We start from the raw sequence: 8,572 nt of genomic DNA, 5'->3' as shown, positions 1-8,572 counted from the left end.
CTCTCGCTTTGTTTTGTATAATTATCATTATAATATTGTTGTTCTGCACAATTGTGCACTCGACTTTAACTGTTAATTATAATGAACTCTCTACACTCTAGATTCTCCCTTCCTCTCTGTCTAGAGATAGGCGTCGCTGGTGTTTTATTCCATATACACACATATAAGCATTTGTTATTAAGTACTGCTATCAGCCTTTGCTCAAATGTGGAAATGCAACAATATATTAATAAAAAGTGCATTGAACAAATCGGAGCTCGGACCGCGGGTGGGTCTGCCTGTCACTCTGTCTGCCTGGAAACAGCAGCGAACACGTCGCCAACAGCTGCGATCGAGAACTGCATCCGCATATGACGTAGACCCCGTTCTAATGGTTGATAAGGGCCGGGAGAGCTACACTTAAGCTTAATTTATATATAGCACACAATCATTGCTGGAGTAGCAAGGTTTATAAATAGCTTTGGAATAAACATTGAGTTAACATGCATGTTAAAGGTCGTGTCAAATATGAATAGTCATATCGTGATAAAGATTACTATCCACTCTAAACATATTCGTTTTGATTATATAATCGTCAGAACTCCAAGTCTTTTCGCTTATAAATAATACTCGAGCAATTCGCCGAAATTAAAATCAAGCTGATATTACTTTTCATTTTTGTTTAGCTTATCTTAAGCAAATGTGAGATAGTTCTTTTCTTCTTCTCTTCGGCTAATCAGTCATTGTGCAGTCATGTGAAATTGACCTTTGTCACTTGAGTGATAACATTCCGCATGTTATCAAAATCATATATATATCCGTTTGAGCAGTAGGTCCTGAGCCTCAACAACATACCTGACACAATACCATGTTAAGATCCCCTCCAAAATGAAAACTTAAACCCTGATGAAATTGATCAAGTATCATGTTTCACGATTACGTGCATTAGATTTGATAATATTTTGTTGTTGTGTGTTTATTGCTTCCTCTGCGAAAACTCTGTGTGGTATATGTACTATTTATACAACAAGATTAACAATAACAAGTAGTAGTTCCACTTGTGCGATATGATTAAAAGACTTCTTTTAATACCCTAAAACAGTTGAGATTGATAATACAATGACTATATAAGTTTTGCTAACGGCATAATCACATAACGACAACAGTAGTAATTGAGCTAGGTATCTCCTAGTCGAGTATTCCCCACTAGCGCCGTCTTACGTGTTACGTTTGTTGCTTTTGTTTTTTGCTCGGCTATAAATAAATAATTTAAAAAGTAATAAAAATAATTGAAATTTGCGTGTGGTGCGCAATACTATAAACAATAACAAATCAAAAGAGCTTAAAGAGGTAAAAAGTAAAACAAACAAAATATTAAAAATAAATCCATTTCTGATTATTTCATATCATCTAAGAGACTCGGCCAATATTTGCCAACTGCCGTCATTTCCGGTTACTGTCGAATAGCCCTAATAAACGCGAGTATATATACAACAATACACCTCTATATGTACACCTCTCACCTGCCGCGCGATCGGTGCAGTCTACCCTTGGTGCCCTCTCTCGCTCTAGCGCTCTCTATCTCTCGCTCTCTGCCTCTGTCCCTCTCTAATATTCGTTCCGTGTTCATTTTTCGGGAATTTTGCTGCTCTTCCACTTGACTTTGCTTATCGAAACATTTCGACGCGATTACGATAGGAACTTACGCACACACGAACACAGACACACCGACACACATCTATGCACATATACGTATATACCTATTGATAACTGTGTAACGCTCTTATCTTTGATATCGAGCGCCAAAATCAAATTGATTTATGAGCGATTTCCCAGTGCCAAAAAATACACAAATACATTTGGATGGGTCTTAGCCTACAGTGTCAACTCGGATGTAAGGACTTCCTGAAAATTTAAGTTCTTTACACATTTGAAATTAATTAACATTAATAAGTAATTTCTCTTTACAGATTTTATGATCTGTTTAATTATGGACCATATCATATCATATAATTTGTGTTCCACAATCTCAAGTATTTTAATTTGCGAATGTTTACTGTAGTATAAAAAGCATTTATAGTAGTGATAAAACACTTTTGATATTTAAATGCTCAGATACGAATATTTTCTAGATTTTTTTTTAAAGGAATATTTCGAGAGTGATAAGATAAACTTTCTCTATTTTTCCATTTCCTTCCCTTCTGCTGGACCCCCCGCAAAGAGGCTTCGCTGTCAGGACTATCAAGGATAATCTTTTCTCTCATTTTCCATAGGGTTTCGTACTTAAAACTTCAAGTACTTGTCGCCGCTTCCTTCCGCCCGAACAGCAACATATTTCCACGAAAAACATTTCGAAATTTTCATTGTGTCATCTTTGGAGTGGGCGTGGCGTGGCGTGGTGCGGAACAGTTCATCGAACACTTGAGCGCGAGGCTGAACAATTGAATTGTTTGAGGACCACCAGGATCTCAAGAAGGACTCAAGTATTCAATTGTTAATCAACAGGTAGGCAACAACAGTTAGGATTAGGCTTAAGCGGGAGGCCAGGTAAGCCAGGTAGTTTAACTATTACAGTTACTTCATAACCTACTTAAACTCAGCGGGAGATCCACAGAGAGAAAGAGAGGTGAAGCGGGGGAGGTACACAGATAGACAGACAGAGAGAGAGAGAGAGAGAAGATAACTTCCTTTTTGGTGCATTACATCATTTACTTTTTCGTTTCTTTTTTTTAACAGTTACGTCTAACCACGCAACATGCCCACCCCGGCCACACGATCAATGGATCTCTCATGCCACACACTGTTGCAAGTAGAAAGAAAATTACCTAATTGTGTTGCATCGACAACAACAACAACAACAGCAGCAACGTCAACAAGCAGCGACTTTTTCTACTCCACTTCTTGCTTGGCTAAGCTGCCCCCTTGGCCACCCTCCCAGCAGCAGCTCCTCTGCCGTATGTGTGCCACATGCTGCAAAGGAAAATTAAAAATGTGCCACACACAAGCAAACGTAGTTTTTTCTTCTCCTTACATTTAGTTGCCTAGTTTAGTTAGTTAGTTACTCTCTCTCTCTCCCTCCCTCTTTCTGTCTTCCTCTCTCTGCAGTTCGTTTTGCCTTCGGTTCGTTTCTTTCTCTTTGGCATCGTTAGATAATAGACAACAACAACAATAACAGTTGTTGCATTTGCTGTGTCGGCGGCATAAGTCAAGCAAGACTTCCTATATTTTGAAACACGTTACGTTCGTAACATAAATTCACACAACAGGTTACAACAATTCGCCTCTCCTCTCCCAGCTAATGGCAAAAGCTCGCCCTCTCTCTCTCTCTCTCTTACATACTCTCCTGCTTGATCTCAATTGCTTTAGCGGAGTTCGGTTCGAATTCGTATGGGAAAAGTTTGCGGCGTTAGCTGGAAAATGTGATCAACGGCCATCGGAAAATGATTAATGTCATTGTCTATTGAAGATTTTAGAATTTTCACAGATCATTCTTAAAAGTAATTAAGCTTGAATTTTAATAAAAATCTGAATGCTAAATCAAACTGTTATTCAGTCATCAGGGATTGGTTCTTTAGAAAAATAAAATGTAAAAAAAAATTAGCAATAATAATGTATTGTGGGTTATACTGTCATATTTTCCATAAATCTAAATATGGACAGTAAAATTCTCAGACATTGGTATTGCTTGTTCTAAGACATTTATACATACATACGATTAGTCTCTTATCCTATTATATTTCGTATCAATTTATAAAAGAAATTCTGTGTTAGCAATTTGATACCACTGTGCAGTGTTGTGGGTGTATAAAATACTTCAAACAAGTTTGTTTAAAGTTTGGCCGAAAAACAGATTTAGCTCTCTCTCTCTCACACACTTTATCTCTCTCTTCGTCTGTCTATCAGCTGTTATATAAATTTCGTTCAATTTTTGATGGGAGCCTTATTAACCGTTTTATGCTTGGTAATATAAACTAAATGATGATGAAAGAGAAACAGAGAGAAATGACGAATCAGCGGCAGCTTGAGGAGCGTTGGTTTGATTTTCTTTTAGTGCCAATTCGCACGATCATTTATTGGAGTTCAAACTCAACACACTCGCACACACACACGCACACTCATGCACTTTCTTCTGCGGCGAATTTGAGACAGCATAAATGGAAGCTGCTAACATTTATGGCAAGGCAAATTCAGGTTAGTGTGATATTTGTGCACTATAAAATGGGTCGTTGTTGTTGTTGCTGCTGCACAAGTGGCTGTCATAATGCTGGCAAGTGCTGAGTGTGTGTGCAGTATAGTGTAAAGTGTTCACACAATACACATATGTGTGTGTATGCATATTGCAAAACATCAATATAGCACACAGCAACAGCAAAAAACAACACAAACAATGGGCGATAACAGCACGCAACAAGAAAATAAACCAACAACAACAACAGTGAGCAAACTAGCTAGCCACCAAATACAATTGCTATGCGCAGCTACTTCCGCATGCAAGTTGAAACAACTAAAAGAAACTGAAAAAAACAACAACAACAACAGCCAAAGAAAAAGCGTCGACTGCGACTCATTCTCAATGCACTTGGATATGGGTGCATGTGTGTGTGTGAATGTGACTCAAAGATCATGGCATAGCGTATGAAGAAGTAGAAGCGGCAAAGAGCAACAACAAAATACGCTCGTTTGATATATTGAGCCCTTTTATTAAACAGCGGAGACAAAAGCGAGCCGAGAGTCATACTATTTCTTTAGTTTTCATATCAATGTTGTTTTTGTTGTTGTTACTATTGCATAGGCATAGGCATATGCTTCCTCTTTCTTTCATTGCTCTGCCTAGCATTTGCCTTTGCGCTGCCTCCTTCTACCTGCTGCGCGGAACACTTTTTATACCTGTTTCTGCTCTAGCATGTCATACACTTGGGCGCATGTGTGTGTATGTGAGTCTCCCCAATTGCCATGCTGCTGACCCGACAGATCGTCGTCGTTGTTGTCGTCGTCAACGTTTTGCCGCTCTCTTTTGCTATTTTGCTTCCGTACAATTTTTACGCTCTTGCTCTTACGTTTTAAGGCGTCGCGCGCGCGCCTCTTACGTGTGCCGCGTCGTCACACACTCACCCGTTACGTTGCGTCGTCGTTTTTGTGTGGAGCAATGCGGAAGTGAATTTAATTTATTGTATTTACGCTGCCCCACAGACACAACAAACAGACAAACGGACAGACAGATGGATGGATGGATGGCTAGAGAGAACCAGGAAAGTTAACGGCTAGAAATCCATAAAAAGTTTGTTGCTTCAGTTGGAGAGATGTCTGTTTTAAGCTAGTGTGCATGCGTATGTGTGTAGACGTATGTATTTCTACGTTTCGCTAATTGGAGAACCGAACATGCTAAGTAAATAAAATGCGCACACACACATACATGTACAACTTATATATGAGAACACATAATCAAATTTATTGACGAAAATCTTTGCGTTAAGCAAAGGGTGGGAGGGTGAGAGAGATAGAGAGATGGCATGAGGGAGCATGATCAGGTGCGATGCTTTCTTGACTTGAGCGTGCGTGTGTGTGTGTGTGAGTGTGTGTGTAGGTGTAGCTAAACCAGAAGCAGGAACTGTTCGCTGTTTCGTTTCAACAGCCGCAGCAACACTGTGAACGTCGGCGTCGACGGCGGCAGCATGAGCAGGCGCACAACTAAACAGAATTCTGCTGTAGCAGCAGCGCGATAAGATTTCGCTGACGTAGAGAAGATCGAAGAAGAGAGACGCAGCGAAAATAAAAATTCGCCAACAGGCAACATGAACAAGAGCAAGAACAAGAACAACAAACAAGAAGAACCGTAACATCAATCCAATTGGAGCTTAACGCTCCGCTTTTGTTTCACTTCCATAGAAAAATTGCTGCATGCAACAAGAGACCCGTCGAACCCAGAGCCCAAAACCCAACGCCCAAAGCTCAAACCAAAAACCAAGAAAAAAGCGAGCCAAAAGCCAGTCGACCGATTGCCGTCAATATGGTTCAACAAAATTGTATGTGTACAGTGGACACACAGGCATGAAGAACAAGCTAATATTAGACATGACGAATATGAGAACAGAAACGATTATAAATATAAATTAATAAAATTTGCAATAAAACAGTAAGAGCTAGGTAATATTAGATGTGATAAAAACATAAATGAAAACAACAAAAATATTTATTTAAGACATGTACTGGAATTGGTATTGCTCGTAGCGAGCGCACACTGTGCTAAAGCTTTACAAAACAGTTATAGTTCAAGCTTGATGGGAACTAAGAAAAAAGCAAAACAGTTCATTTAGTACAATCAGCGCATTTGTCATATCATTTTGCTTTAATCTTAAATTGAGAGGTGCGAAATCTTGAGTTCCGTATACATATATATGTATATGTATGTGAATATGAATGTATACATACGGAATAAGTGAAGATGCGGTTTTCTCTTTAAAGCCTAAACAAATCTGAAATACAAACATAGATCTGCCAGAGAGATACATTAAGGCAGTATTGTAAAACGCTTATGCAAGCAGGAATTCAGATTTGTTGACCTCTGAGCAGAAACATTGTAAGCTGTTCTACAGATTGTCAAAACATGAGGAAAACAGTAAAAAGCGAATGTACGAAAGACAATTAAAGCTGGGAGATTAGCGATTCAAATTTATCAGCTAGAGCGAGTGACAACTTTTGCATGGGAGTGTGAAAAACGGGGGGCAGGCGCCGTGAAGTGCGATATGAAATAAAACATATGGAAATAAAAGAAGGTCAGAAAGACAAGTGGAACGTGTTTACAAAAAATAAATGTATAAAAAAAAGGAAAGATATTTAATTTTTTTTTTTTTAATTTAATATTAAAATTAAATCAAATCAATTTCGAAAATCTATTTCCAATAATATTAAACAAATTATGTATGGCTTTCTACCATTAGAAAAATTTCGTTCAACACACAACCCATTGTACACAGTTAGAGGAGTAGAAAATAAATTGGTTTGCTTACCTGTTTGCCTTTGCTCCACTGTGCCGTGACGTATTTCGTTGTTGCTGTTGTTGTTGGTGTAATACCCGTTGTCTCAGTTGCTTTTTTTTTTATTTTATTTGTTGTTTGCTGTTCTTATAAGCTTTCAACGCGGAAGCGGATATGTTTGTCCAGATCCAGAGAACGCGCGTTATACTTGTTGTTGCTGCTGCCGCTTACTGCCGTTGCTTCTTCTTTCGCTACTACTGCTTCGACGCTCGCTTGAACTACAACTGCAGCAGTACTACGTAACGTAACGTATGGTGAACGTCACGCAACGTAAGTGCATGCACTTTGCTGTCGATTTCCTGGTTCTGTTGCGGCGTCGTCGTCGTCGTCGTTCGCTGCTACTGCGACGCGACGTCAAGTGGGCATTGTGAAGAGACTAAGAGAGAGTGCGACGGGGTTCGGACTGTGGACTGCGTTACGTTACGTTAATCCTGTGTTGACCGCTGTTGCTTTAGGTTGCTTTCAAAAGTGTTTTGTATATGTTTTCTTATTTGCCATTGCAAAAAGCGAATGTCAGCGCCAAAAGGGAATGGCACACCGAAAAAATAACAAAACACAAAAACAAATCGAGCGCAATCTGGAGACGTTTGTGGAGGAAGAGCACAGCCACAAAGAGAGCACAAAGTACTTCCGTCTCACATACACACACGTACACACAAACACAAGCACAGCTATGCACTTGTGCTGGTCCCTGCTGTTGTTATTGCTGCTGCTGCTGCTGGCCCTTTTGCACCCGCGCTTCGTTTAAGTAGAAAACACACACACATACAACAATAAATAAACTGCTTCCTTTTCACTTTTGCTTGCACACTACTTGTTGTTGTTGTTTTTTATTCTTCTTTTTTGTTGCGCTCTGTTCGCCTAATTTTTGTTTATTTCGTTTTTATATTGAGAGAACAGCCACAACAGGAAAACTTGGCATACACAGTTATTTAGCTATTCTATGCTTTGTTACTCGATTCTCGACGTCGGTGTCGGCGGCGGCGGTGGCGGCGTCTTTTCTTCCACACTTTTATTTCGCCTCGTTGGCTTTTTGTTATGTTTTGATTTGTCAAGCGATAAATTCAACTTAAAAATTATTATTGCTGCAATTGTTGTTGGTGGTGGTGCTGCTGCTGCCGTTGCGTGCGCATTGAATCGAATTCAATTAATTTTTGTTTAGAATATTTTTGCACAATTACAATTCGGTATTATAATTATTGTACAACAAATTTTGATTTTTTAATTTGTGTTTTCTTGTCTTGTTCCGCAGCAACACGTCCGCTCACCACGAAAGTTTCTTACGTTGTGACTCAAAACATGCGAGTAAGAAATAAACAAAGCAAACGACGAATAGCTGAGACCGAGAGCATGCGCAATTGAGTGAACCAAAGAGCGAGAGAGCACATTGCATTTAAGAGCGCAGTCGTTCTGCTTGCAAAGAGAATCGTATGAAATTTAAATTTAATTTATTATTTCTTATTATTGTCGAAGTCTTCTTGTTCTTGTTAACAATATGTGTATATGTTTCTTCCGAATATTTGCACGTTGTTTATTTCCTTTAACGCCGTGTGTATGTG

The sequence above is a fragment of the Drosophila arizonae genome, chromosome 3 (assembly GCF_054131065.1).
Source record: "Drosophila arizonae isolate 15081-1271.41 chromosome 3, UAZ_ARI_1.0, whole genome shotgun sequence".
Lineage (NCBI taxonomy): Eukaryota > Metazoa > Arthropoda > Insecta > Diptera > Drosophilidae > Drosophila > Drosophila arizonae.
Note: the sequence above shows the minus strand (reverse complement) of the source record.